Source organism: Equus przewalskii, chromosome 16, assembly GCF_037783145.1.
Source record: "Equus przewalskii isolate Varuska chromosome 16, EquPr2, whole genome shotgun sequence".
Taxonomy (NCBI): domain Eukaryota; kingdom Metazoa; phylum Chordata; class Mammalia; order Perissodactyla; family Equidae; genus Equus; species Equus przewalskii.
Window position 1 is genome coordinate 49209808 of NC_091846.1, and position 14387 is coordinate 49224194.

The 14387-nt window shown below is 38.1% G+C and overlaps 1 long non-coding RNA gene across 3 annotated transcripts in view; it reads left to right on the plus strand.

The window, feature by feature from the left end:
• LOC139076482 (uncharacterized) overlaps positions 1–14129 on the plus strand; it is a 53300-nt gene extending 39171 nt beyond the window's left edge. For all 3 annotated transcript variants that reach the window (XR_011528132.1, XR_011528133.1, XR_011528134.1), the window contains exon 3: positions 11513–14129. This is a non-coding gene — a long non-coding RNA (uncharacterized lncRNA). The remainder of the gene's footprint in view (positions 1–11512) is intronic.
• The last annotated feature ends 258 nt before the right edge of the window (positions 14130–14387 follow it).

The following is a 14387-nucleotide window of genomic DNA, read 5'->3' on the forward strand; positions in this document are numbered from 1 at the left end:
GTTGAGGACAGCTGTCAATTTATAGGTCTATAGGGCAATGAAATGATTAACTGGAAAATGTTTTGAATTTTTCTTTTTCTTTAGAGAAGGCCTTAACCTCCATTCTCCTTTTGCAGTGCTCTTGTGAGAGTTTCTTGGTTCTCTCACTAAGATTAAAATAAGCTCTGCCATCAAAGCCCTTTTCTCACCTGAGCGTAAAAAGAACGTGAAGAGCATGACCTTGCTGAAGTGGTTGACCAAATTATAATGAAGGGGATCACAGGTCAGGAAAAGTGTTGCTCATAATCAAAACTCTCTTCAACTTTTTAGTTCCAAACTCTTTGAAAATGCTAACTCGAATGTTAGTCTCATAGCATCTCCAGGATGTGTTGTTCTGGAGTGAACCAAGAAATTTCCTTGCTGTCTGTCATGGCATCCTCCAAACCAGTCACTTGCCATGTATGTTGCCATCATTCATTATGGATCTCCATTATTGTTTCTCTTCAGATGACTAAACACATCACCGTTACTCATGGACTCCATATCCAGTTGGTTTCTATTCTAATTTAATGCTACTGTGGGTCTGGATTTTAAACAGCCTTGTTTGTAATTTCTAAAGTTGATCAGTCTGAGGAGGAAAACTGTTACTGATGTGCAAATTTTGTACTGCATTTCTCTTTGCATTATTCATTTTCATTATTCATATCATGGTGCATTTCTTGGCAGGGAGCAGAATTTTGAAAAAGTACATTCCCACTGCCTTAGGTGTCATTTAAAACAAAGTGATTTTCCTACAGTTTGATTTCATTAGGGCTCATCTAATTTCTGTCAGGTTTGGAGTCTGCTGACTTATGTGGATTTGCATAGCTAATAGTACATCTAAAATAAAAAAACTTTCCAAGCAAATCTCAAAAGATACGAAACTAATCTAGAGACCACAGTGTGTTGAGGGCAATCTCTCAACTATGATATCAATTCCTTTCATTCATGAAAAATCATTATTGTCTGGAGCCCTTGATTGCTTTATCTCAGATTTAGAATGGCCAAGTGAAGGTCCCCGGTGGAAGAATGTTCCACTGGGAGTAGCTTTGCCTTCCTTGCAGGTATGGGCTAATTCTTCAGTCAACCGATTTCTGAAGTACAAATGACCAAGCTTTTTGTTTTGCATTTCTTAGGACTAATCCCCAACTTTTCATTTTTGTGAAAATGTCTCAGTTATAGATACATTTCTGTGGGAGAAATGCTACAGATATCTTTTCTGAGTCAGCCTAATTAAGGTTCAGAAGAATCAATGCTGCACCTTTTTTTCTATAGCCGACTTTCTATCTTGATGATTATTTCAGCATCACTGTGGTTTGAATGATCTAACTTTCTGCAGTTCCCTTTGATTTTTCAGCTTCAGTGCAGAAAAGATCAATTTCCCCTCTGTAAGGGCTCACATTTCCCTGGAGGTCACCTTAAAACACCTTTCGCTTTCACTTTAATCATGGCACATTTGCCTCTGTTACGGAATTACGTTTTCTCTCTTTCTGTGAATATTTATCATCTCTCAAATTATTGCAGAAATTCTGCCTCGCTTGTCATTTTTTCTGTTTGCCAAAAGGAATATATCTATGTTCTCAATGGAAGGTGCTCCACAGTAGCACGTTTTGCACACAAATTCAGATTTCAGATGAGAGGATGTGAGCATTTCATTGAAAATGATTAGCATTATGCATGAAATGTAAACATCTATGGGAGGTGATTTCGTCTATTTAACAAAAACATTTTTGGTGTGTATTATGAACCTGGCATTGTCTTAGGTGCCGAGGAGCAAAGATGGCCAAGGCACTGGTTCTGCCGTCAGGAGCTGCGGTGAAAGGAGAAGCGCACTTGAACGGAAGCACCAGGCAGTGTAGTAGTTCTGTAGTAACAGTGTGCGTGCGAAGTACCCTACGACTAGAGAAGAGGCTGCTCTTCCCTGACATTTCTTGAATGCGGTGGGTGGTGGTGGTTGGAGACGTTAACGTTTTCATTAAATAAGACTGAAAATGTGAATGTCCAGCGTCACGTAGATACAATAACTTTACTCAAACTAAGGGATAGATGGCCTAGATACAGTCTATTTGCTTTTAATGACTGTGAGGCATGTGGACGCCTCATTTTTAAAATGACATTCTGCTTATAAAGTTCATCTACTTAAACAAATTGATATTCTCCTCTCTAAAGACTAATTGGGAAGGAGCATTAATTGCATGTAACTTTGAAGGCAGAAAATGGTAGGCTATGAGAAGTATGGAAGGCCCAAGAAAATGAGAGTCAAGAGCCATTTTATTGTTTGTCTTGTGGACTATTGACATCACTTCTTTTTTCTAAACAACAGCAACAATGGAACAGTGTCTACGTTAGAGCCTTTTCTCACAGTAGGTTTACATGGAGCAGTTGAGAAAGAAGGAAAAGAGAGAAGCTGAAAAATCTAAATAGGACTTTCTCTACTTTACAGTTTTGCCTAAATCCAACCCTGTTTCATAAATATAAAAGACTTGGGCTTATCCATTGTTGAGTGAAAAATGGCTTGCATGTATAATGTGATCCCATTTAAATGAAACTGTGAAAATAGTATAAATATGTACACAGTTTATAAAATTTTATTCTTACATGTAGCATAAAATATACATATCATATAAATACATGAAGAGATGCCTAGAAGTAAATTCTCCAAATTATAAGTGATTATTTTCTGTGTTGAGATTCAAGAGCTTTTACTTTCTTTATTATACTTTTTGTTTTTCTTTAGTTTTTAAAAATTCATCTAAAAAATGCAAAACTATACACCAGGCATTGTGCTACACTCTGAATATATAAAATAAAGTGAGAGCAGATTTAATTTTTCTCTCATGAACATATATCATTTTTCGTAACTGAGAATAACAACATAGTTATATATAGCTGGAAAGATTGATCAATGGTAGTTTTCTAAATTCAGAGAGATTCAATATAATCTAGGAACATTTGACAAAGAAATATTGGAGAGGTGTAAATCTATCAGATGTATTAGTACAGTCCCATATTGCACAGAGCTGGAACCCCTAGGAAATGAGGGTGGGTCTTTTAGCATCACGATAAGCTCCTTCTCCAAGAATATTTAACCTATTTATTTAGGTTAGAGATTTCTTCTGTGGCTAAACTATGTTTCTATCTGCTCACAGGTAGATTTTTATTTTTAGGTTTGTATTTTAGTTGGAAATGGGAGGTAGATGACCTTGATAAATATAGATGGGCTTCAGAAAGTTTGTAGAGATGACAAATTTTAGGAAGCAGTTTGTAAGATTAATTTAAGTGATATAAAAAACCAGGGAAAGCTTGATTTGTATTGTTACAAGAGGGCAGATAACAGAAAGATTAAATTAAAAGACACACCATGAGAAACATGTCTGAAAGTGAATTGTATATTAGAATTATTTCCCCGGGGAAGACTTGCAAACCTCAGTGCTAAGATATATGCAAAGTAGATGCTCTCTTTATGAAGCAAATTCTTTGAGAAATACTTTAAAACAAAATGTTTGTAGTTACATTCTCTGGCAAAGTATGTGTGTGGGTCGATATATACATTTAAGGGAATCAAAATTCATATCCTAAAATCACATGTTAAAATTCAAAGAGTTTTTTTTAAGTTTTGGAATTACCAACTTTGCTTAACTCAAATGTTTTGGAGTTATATGTTTGTTTCATTAAATGATAACAATGAAGGGGAAAAAAAGCACAGGACGATAAGCAGTGATAAGGACATTGGAGCTCAGAATCCAGGAAAGCAGTTATTTAGCAAATGCTTCAGCTTGAATATTTTTTCTGCAAAGCATTTCCTGTAGGGACTATCGTGTAATTATCTGTAATAATCTGTAATTATCTGTAATTATCTATAACTTATTGAGGGTCAAGAGGACCGAGGTTTTGGTTAGAGAATGTCCTGGTCTTCTAATGAACTTAATATTTAATTAAATTTTTATTTTAAAATAAATTATTTGATTTATGAATAAAATAAACACGTAGATTCTATGGATGAGAGTAATGCTCTGGAAGTTTATAAATATGCATATAAAAACACAACAGTAGTGTATCTGTAGAGAGCTAGTGGATGGGTTAAAGTTAGTTATGAATAGCTTCTTGGAAGAGAAATGACTTGAGCAAGTTTCCAAAGTTCTAGTACTGACAGGAATGTATTTCCCCTCCACATTGAGTGGGAAGTATGTGCATAAAGTTTACAGTGAACGATCAGGACTCATAGGATACATACAGAATACAAATTTATTTTTCCCCCATTGACTGTTAAAACTCACCCCGAGGGACTGTTTTTTCCCCCTGAGATAAAATTCTGGAGTGGTTCCATAACTTTTGGGGCCTCTTGGAAAATCAAGGTGCTCTGGTCATGTCAGTTGTCAAAAACAAACGAAAAAAACCCCAGTCTCGATTTGGTAATTAAAATATGCAGTCCAGAGTGATAATTGAAACTCTGAACTTTATTGCAAGTTCAAGTTTCTCCCTGCCCTGAGCTTGGGCTTGCTTCAGGTTGAACTCTGGCAAGTGAAAAAGAGGGCCTGGTGAACTTCGTCTCTAAGTGCCTGCATGCCTGCTTACAGCTTCCGCCTCTGCTTGCCCAGCCTTGGCTGCCTCTGGCTCATTCTTGGTGGAAGCCTGGCAAGGACAGATTTCACTTGACTGAACCCCATGAATCTGGCATTGGATGTCTTTGGCTACAGCTGATATTTAAACTGAACCTTCTCTTTGTTGGTGGCTCCTTCAGATTTCCCTCTTGGTGTCTCTGACTACTGTAGTCTTGATATGGGGGAAGCTGTGCCTTTGGCTGGCATCAGGAGACTCTCACTCTTAATATTATGCCTCTTTTTGCTGAGGTCACCTTGCCCTGTACAGGGAGCCCTCCTGGAGAATATTGTTTAAAACAACCCTGAGCTGACATTCCTCCTGCAGATTACACATCTGGTCAACACACACCTGCCACCCTAGAGATACAGTTATTCCCCAGATGGAGTCCTCCACTTGGGTGCCACATATTTCTTCAGCTAGCATCTCAGCCATGAGTCAGACATCCCTCTACTGCATCCTCAAAACCCAGGCACCACATATCCCCTTCTCCAGTGATTTCCTTGAAGTTTCCCTCACTATGTAAGAGGAGAGAACAGCCACGCTCCCCATGCCCTGCTAGGATGTGAATGCAAAACCCTTACAATTCTGTCCAAAGTAAACCTCTCTCTAATTTCCACCTTCCCATACTCTTCTGCTTTAGTTCTTAAATAGCCTTAAAGTGGCTGTAAGGGGCCATGATCAGAAAATTACAGTTTTCGATTATTGTTTTTGAATGTCCTATTAAGGTGGTGTAGCATAGGAGTTTGTTGCCAGCTATTGTCTTAAGCCTTCAGCTAAAACTGAGTCAGGAAGTTCTGTACTTTAATATCCTGTTATGAATATATTTGTATATATTGTTATGTTGTGGGTGCATATGTGTGTGTGTAAGTGTATGCGTGTCTGTGTGTGTATATGTCCTCTTTTTCTCATGCATACACAGACACATGCAGACACAATTTGTGTTTCTATCAATGTGTCCCCGTATCATATAGGCATTTATAGAGGGTTTCTCAATCTAAGCCCTGTTAGGCACTGGGGATACAAAATGAGTAGGACTATCTTTTCTGTACAGGGTGTCTCAGTCTGGTGAGGGTGATAGATATAAAAGCAGATAAATACACTGTAAAGTGAGAAATGCCACTCTCAAGCTCTGTCAGCTATTTAAAGGACAAAGAGGATTAGCTGTAATGGAGTGGAGGATATGACCAATCAAGCACCATTAAACTGGGGATAGGTCAGGGTAAGGCTCTTCAAGTTAATGGACAGTAATTAGAATTCTATCCTATAAATAGCAGAGCATTCCTGGAGCTACTAAAGAAAATGTGTGCATCAAATCACTTTTGTATCATTATATTGATCCAACGTTTGGGTTTCCTGCTTCTTGTCTGTCCTTCTACACTTTGTGTGTAATACGCTCTGAAAATGTCTCACTTGCCAAATCTTCCCATAGATGAGCTTGACTTTAAGAAACCAGCCTAATGAGACAGCTGTATATGTTAATCAAGAATAACGCTGTTCTCTAGAATACACACTGTTTTTAGTAAAACTGTATTGTAGAGACAGCTTATTTCAAGTCTTCACATAAAAAAGTTTTGTTTTTCATCAAAATTCAGTAAAAAGGGAATCTGAATTGTGTGTCTTATGGCTGTGCAGATGAAAATTTGCAGACTCTTGAGAAATTTAGTCTTGAAAAATCAGTGCAATTGTAAGGAAAATGCTTATATGTTGAGAATCCACTCAGAAACTGAGCAAAATTTAGGGTCAAATAATTCTCTTGAGTAAATAAAACAGTGATTTTTTTAAAAAAGGAAAGATAGGTTGTTCAGTTATTTAGAGTAAGTGAAATTGTTTTCTCTGATACTTAGAAACATTGTTTTCCATGAGTTTAAAATAGAAATATTTTCCATGGGCTTACTACATTGAAACATATTATATTTGTCTATTATAAATGCCACTAACTCCTTAAATTGTTTTTATGTGTGTACCAGTTGACTAATACTAACACTTTAATATTTGCTATTTCTTTCATTAAGTATGTTATCCTGTGGTGTACTTTTTATCTGAAAGACAATTATCAATGGTTAATACGGTAATGACATAACAAATTTGCAGACTATGCTTTCTTATTTACTTTAGGTTTAAGATTAAATTTAATATGATTATTGTCCTAACTTGAAGTAGTTTGGTTGTCTGGGGACTTGCTGGAGAATTCATTGGATTTTTCCAGATATTTTAGGGTTGACTACAAATTAAAACCATATTTGTTTATATATCCTAAAAGTACCTTTTAACACGAGTTCCAAGAGAAAAGTTTTAGTAAACTTGAAATAAGTGAAAGTTTGAAGTAAAATATGAAATCAGACAAAGATGATGTCTATAGACGCAAAACAACCTGGCTTTGACTATTAACTTCTAACGGTATCCTCACACCTCTTTTAGAATGTTATACCTCTACGTTTAAACATCAGTATACACAGCAACCTGGAACTGAAGTTTATCAGGTTTTAATCCATAACTCAAAATATATTACTTCATATGAAATTTCTTTTCTTCATAAAATAAGAAATAGAGCAGGGAACGGATTCCTATGGCACTCTATGGTCTGTTCATGCTGACATTTCAGAGTCCGTTAGCAAGATTCTTAAGGTAACGCATACTGAAGTGCAATCCTCTGGTAAGATGATGGCATCACTGTTTGCTAAAGAAACATGGTCTGATGACATTCAGCACAGCATTCAAGACAGCAGTACAGAAATCCACCTGGTCTCTAAATGGAACAATCCATGGCTAAAACAATGTGGCAAAGCCAGCCTTATCACATGTCTAATACAGGCTTATAATTTAGCATTTGCAAAGGAAAGGTCACGAAAAAAGTGAAGATGGTGAGACTCTTTCAAATTATCCATCTATTTATTATTCAGTCACTACAAGTACCTAGAACAAGTTTATTTTCAATTACTCTTTTTTAAGGCTTCCTTGTTATCCTCTCAAACTCACCTGAGCCTTTTACTTTTGAATCATCTGCTAAATAGCCAAATGTTAGTTATTATGAAACCGTTCTCTTCTGATACTTCTCATTCCTCTGATTATTTTTCCTGTTTTTTTTTTCTCTTCCTTTGTGTATCATTTAAACGGTTTTGTCTTCCAACATTCTTCCCTTGGTTCTTTTCTCTCCCAAGTCTGTATACCTTTCCATGTTGACCTCACCTATCCTCATAACAGCAATTGCTGTCTGTATGCTGTGGATATTCAAATATATGACTCCATCGTGATTCTGAACACCAGTCCTGTTTATTCAACTGCCTACTAGACATCTCCATTTGGATCCCTCGCAGGTGCCTCATCAGAGTATTACCATTCTCCTCTAAAAGAGAACAAATCCTCCATTGTCTAGACACCACCAGCTGTGTGACTAAGGAGGAGACCCACTGAATTTTAAGTGCTTTGGTCAATATTCCCCTCTTTATCACCGTTGATGTCCTCACTGCCAAAATTTGATTTTAGGATTTCGGACATCCATACTAATGATTCCTCAGATCCAGATCCTTGCCCCTTTCCTCCAAGGATCTTGTCCTCTATTCTGAGACTCTACTCCATTCTCCACTCCCATGATTAACCTAGATCTTACCCATCTTTAACGAAAACTTCTAATCCTTTTAGCTTTCTTTCTTTACTGCCCCAGCTCCAATGATTTCTCAAAGCCCTGAAGACCTTTCCACAAACATTGATCCCACCTGACTCTTCACTGTTCCTCATCCCTCTCATATTTTCAGTTCCCTGCTTATCCAGTTTACATCCCATGGTCCGCCATTACAATTACATCTCACATATACCCCCAACTTCTTTTTCTCTCCTTCTCACTGTGGACTGACAAACACAACCCAGCTAAATACAGCCTCTCATCTACTCTGCACCTGAGCCTGGACAGGTGGCTGTGGTGAGAGAAAAATCACACAATTGTTATGACAGATCTTTTTTTTTTTTTAATGACTGTTTGAGACTAGGTGATTTCTTTTCTTTTTTTTTTTTTTTTCTTTCTTTAAGATTGGCACCTGAGTTAACAACTTTTGCCAATCTTCTTTTTTTTTTTCCCTGCAAACCCCTCTAGTACATAGTTGTATATTTTAGTTGTGGGTCCCTCTAGCTGTGGCATGTGGGACACCGCCTCAGCGTGGCCTGATGAGCGGTGCCATGTGCATGTCTAGGATCTGAATCGGTGAAACCCTGTCCATTTCCCCATGATATCCACTCTCCTGGTCTTATAGATCAACAGTACACATCCTTCTCCTCTTTCTATCTCTACCGCATCTTCCTCTTTCTAATTCTTAGTTGGTAACTTTGCTTCTTATTTCACCGAGAAAATAGACATTACTGGACAAAAGTTTCTACCTCTCTTTCAAACAACTCTAGAAAGTTACTTGCATTTATAACTGAATACTCAATCTTGCTTGATTCTCTTCTCACCTCTCTCCTCAACCAACTGCCTCTTCCTACTTTTAGATGTTGAAGAGTCTCAATCCTACTATCTTACAGCTTTAGTGATGTCACCTAGTCTCATAGGTTTAAATACAATCTATGTGCTGAACAATCACAAATATATGTTTCCAGCCTGACCTCTCTCCTTGATTCCAGACTCAAGTATCCATCAGCCTACTCAGCATTTCCACTTAGACGTTGTGGAGATTGTTAGGGTTGTTATAAATACTCTCTTATTTTTGCTACATGGTAAAATTGCATTTTTCTGAACCCTCCTCCCCAGTGTAGTTAGCCCTATGCATATTTTTCAGTGAAATGTGAGCAGGAAGCATTTTAGGTTATTTGCATGAGAAGGCTTAAGAGCCAGAGCATAGTAGCCATATTCCCTTTGCTGTCTTGCTAGCTATCAGGGCAAACACATGTCTAGATACTGCCTCCATTAGATTGACTCTCTGAGGGACTAAAGTGGGCAGAGGCGGCTGTTGACCCCTGCTGGCCTTGAAGCAAGAGTAAGAAATAAATCCACTTTATTAAGCCAAAGATATTTGTGATTGTTGGTTCTGCATCTTAACCTAATCTATCCTGACTGATAATATTTCTGCTATGCACCTCAAATTTAACATATTCTAAGCAAACTCTTGCCTTTCCTCTCCAGACCTGCCCTGCCCATAGTTCTCCCCATATCAGAAAATGGTATCACCAAACTTCCACTCTCTATGTCAAAAACATCCTCTTTTTCTCTCATAACTCACATTCACTCCATCCACAAATCCTGTTAGCTCTACCTGCAGAGTGTTGCCAGATTTAAACTACCTACACCAGCACCTCCACCACAGCTGCCCTGGTCCAAGCCTGATTTTTGCAATAGACTCTGTTTCCCCACTTATACCATTATAGTCAGTTTTCCATATGGCATCAAGAATTATATTTTAAAAAATACATCAGATTAGGTTATTCCTCTGCCCCGAACTTTGCAATGGTTCTTTAATGCATGCAAAGTAAAATGTAAAGTCCTCACTTAGCTGACAAGATCCATATCATCTGACTCACTTCTAGTTCTCTGATCTCATTTCTATTTACCACTCACTGCTTCAGCCCCCTTCTCTCTCTATCACTTGAGCACACCAAATAAGCTACTCATCAACTTTTTGCTTGTGGTTTCACTTGTTTACATACCAATTACCATAAATTTAAGTTAAATCAATACTATTCTGAATCTTGTCATAATGAAGTTAAGTTTCTGGCTAAGACTGATTACCAAGAAAAACAAAGAGAGTTCTATATTATTCAGAGATGGGTGGTTTACTTTCTGCCATCTGTTGACTTGTGACCTTGAGACTATAAACAATTATTATAGGAAACTACGTTTGTTAGAATCTTTCTTTTAGAAAAAGTGTTTGTTTAGTACAAGTTGTAAACCAATTGTAGGATTTAAAATATGTCCACAAATTCTTAGATACTCCTCCTTTCAATAGGTGGAACCCAATTATCCTCCCCTGAGTGTGAGCTATACTTAGTGACTTACATCTAGTGAATAAGCTGTGGCAGAAATGACAATGTGGTTTTCAAGACCAGATCATAAAAGGTATTATGGCTTTTTCCTTGTGCTCTTTCTCTGTCTCTGTCTTGTATCACTTACTCTGGGGTGAGTCAATTGCTATGTCTTGAGGACACTCAAGCAGTCCTATGGAGAGTGCACCTGATAGGGAACTGAGGCCTCCTGCCAACAGCCAGCAAAGAAATGAGGCCTCCAGCCACAGTGATGGAGCATTCTGGAGAGCAGATCCTCCACCCCCAGTCAAGCCTTCAGATGACTGCAGTCGTGGCCACCCTCTCAACTGTAACTTCACATGAAGCCCTGGGCCAGAAATACTCATCTAAGCTACGCCTAAATTCCTTACTTTCAAAAACTGTATGAGATAACTAATAGTTCTTGTCTTAATCGGCTAAGTTTTGAGGTAATTCATAGTACAAAAATAGGAAAATAATACACCACTTTATTTTTGCCATAGGGGTTTAATTTTAATAAAATATAGCCAATGTGAAAACTTACCTCCTTCTATGATCTTACTGATTTCGTTGTAACAAATTCAAATGGTAAAAAAAATTGTATAGATTACCTTAAATTTAAGTACATATATAAAGTCATTCTTTGAAAAACTACTTTATAAGTAAAATAGCTGACTAGAAAATTAGTTATAAAATGCCTTGCACAATCTTTTTCACAGGGGTAAAATACGAAGGAAAGTCAGGAAGTGAAAATGAGCTTCATGTTTGTTGAATAGGGTGGATGTCAACCTGTCTGGGGTAGAAGTTACAAAATGGTGGCAAAGTCAAATAGTCTGCCTCTAGGCAATCAACCACTTTTGAAATTTATAAAAACTACCTCTAAGTTGAATTAAATTTAAATATTTATTGACCATTTATTGTTTGCCAGGAACTGCTAAAGATTCAGAGATGAGCAAGACTCGGCCCATTTCCGGGAAGATTCTAGTGGGGAAGTGAGAGAATTGGGGCATAACTACTTCATATGTGGAGTCGGGTGGAGGAACCTCGAGAGCACCTGCAGGCTTCTTCTGGACCATTGCAACAGACCATGCTACCAAGCATTAGGATAGAAGGTCTATTGAAAGAAGCAACTTGAAATATTCTTACCATGTTAAAAAAAAAAGGAATGTAGATTAAATCTCACATTAAACCTATAGGAAATGATCCTTGTGGTTTCATGAGGTTTCCCCCATCCCTTAAATATCAAGAATAACTTTCCCTTTCAACTCTTGGTGTGTCCTCCATCCATAAAAACAGCTGAGGATGTCATAGAAGAGAAATCTTCAATAAATTGTTTCATTGGCTTGGAGGAAAGAATCTCATCCTGATAACAGATCAGATTTATAAGCAGAGCTGTCAGATCAGCTTTATAAACAGCACTGATAACTGCTGGTCATGCTGTTGTCAGACCTCCTGAGACCCTTCAAGGAAAGAAAGCTTTGGGACCATCTCCTAGCAACACCAAATGGAATCATTTAATACCAAACATTTAATTTCTTTGCCTGACATTCAACTTTATAATGTCAGGAGAGAAGGAAAAAGAGCAAAGAAACAGAGAGGAGGGTGGAGGGGAAAGAGAAATAGGAAAGGAAGAATGAGAAGAAGGTTGCAGATGCTTGAGCTAGAATACACAGGGGTATTTGGGAAACATTTGAAAGCTATTTCCTTAGGTAAACAATTTTACTCCTCAACCAGAGTAATTGGTAAAATTCTTGCCCTGCCCAACACAATTTTGTCTCTAGTGGGGTTCCTGTGGGGCTCAGGAATTGTTCCTGAGGCAGCTGTCAACCCTGCCAACTATTTCCTTCACAGCTGTGAGCTGATAGTTACACATCATTTCTGTTTCCACCACTCGACTCTCTTCCAACCTGCCAGTTTGCCTTCTCATTTGGAACTGCTAATGGTGCAGACAGTGGGTAGCTGATGCTCACTCTGTCCCCAGTGCAGGGTACCGCCCCTTTCTGTGGTCTCTCTCCCTGTGGCCTGGGTACTAGATCTAAGCTGCACTGCATAGGACTTAGGGCTGGGCAGGTGCTCTGTGTCAGGTCCTTCTTTACACTGTACATAGGCCACTGTGGGGAGGCTAACATGGCCTCTGGGGTGCTCACCTCCTCTGTGGCATTGTTCTGGTATGGTAGTGGGATCCATCTGCTGTAGCCTAAGCTGGCTGTTCTCAAACTGGAGCATGCATCAGAATGGCCAGCAATGTCTGTTAAACTCAGACTGCTGGTTCCCACCTTCAGCGTTTCTTATTTGGTAGATCTGGGGTAGGCTCCGGAGCTTGCATTTCTAATCAGTGCCCAGGAGATGCTGACATTGTCGGTCCAGACCTTTAAATACAGCATTTCTCACTTTGATAATCACTGGCCTAAGCCATAGCAATGAGCTTGTTGTTCCCTTTGCTTCAGTTTAACGACATTGTGGCTTTTTTCCATTTTTTTTCTGTGGGGGAGTGGCAAGAATGGTTATGTGGCTGTCACAGCTGTCCAAGGCAACAAAGTTTGGCAACAGAAAAAACAAGAAGTGGTCAGGGTTAGGGATATATTAGAGGTAGTGTCCATAGGATTTACTGGGGAATTGAACAAGGGGTAGCAGGAAAAAGAGAAATTGTGGATAATTTCTAGGGGTTGGACCTGAGCAATGTTGAAGGATGTTATTTGCTGAAATGAGAGAACAGACTGGGGGAAGAGGATTCACAGTGGGGAGTAGAGGTTGGAAATCAATTCTGTTTTGATATTTAATTTGAGATGTCCTTTCAACACCAGAGCATCCAGTAGGTGGTGGATATGTGAATCTTGAACTCAGGCAAGGGATATAAATTCTAGGGCCAGCAGAAGTCAAATGATATTAATGCCACGAGTCTGGGAGAGATGTATAGACCTGGAAAAATGAAGGATGAAGAAAGAGTCCTGGAGCATCCAAGCCCTGGGTCTTTTGGCTTCATTATGTCATGCAAACCCTCAAAATGCTATTTTAGATGAAAATAGAGAGTATCGTAGTTGAGCAGGACAAGGATCTGGTCTCCTATGTTCAAAAGTACAAAAGGCTATAGTCATAGCCACTATATTACAGTGGAAAGTGTCATTAACATGATGGCCAAGTCCTAAATTTAAAATCTTTTTTAAATCATCAAATAGAAAATATATGAATAAAAGTGTAATTAGAAACATGGACTAATGATCTAAGCAGTGAATACAGCATATTGTAATGTATTTTTACTTGATTTTTGATAAGTCTAAGCAGTAATAAGGATTATGTCATTTGTATCTTAAAAGATTTATCTAGGACTTTGATAAACGCCAAGTCCGTGATTGCAGTTATCTTAAAATAACTCACTCAATTAATTTTAAGTATGTGTAGAGGGGGCAGGGCAGAGGAATGAGATCACTCTGTATGAATGATGGATAGCTTTTGGCGTGCTAATAAGAGCTATGAAGTAGGAATGGAGGATGTCAGCATGCACACTCACCATCACACAGCTGCCACTTGCAAATTGGAAAGAAAAATAATACCAGGCCAGCATGAGCAAAGCTAAGCCGGAATTTCAGAATTGCCAAAAGTCTAGAAAATCTTCGGAGAGGAAAGAAATGAACCAAGAACTATATATTTCACGGCAGCACTCTGTGAAAAAGACTGAATGCCTTAAAAGATTTATTTAAAATACCTAAAAATTGGAAATAAAATATTGTTTTAAAATACAAAGCTTAACTATTGAAGGCGTCTGTTTGTCTCAGACAAAACCTTGACTCTGGATATGTTCCATT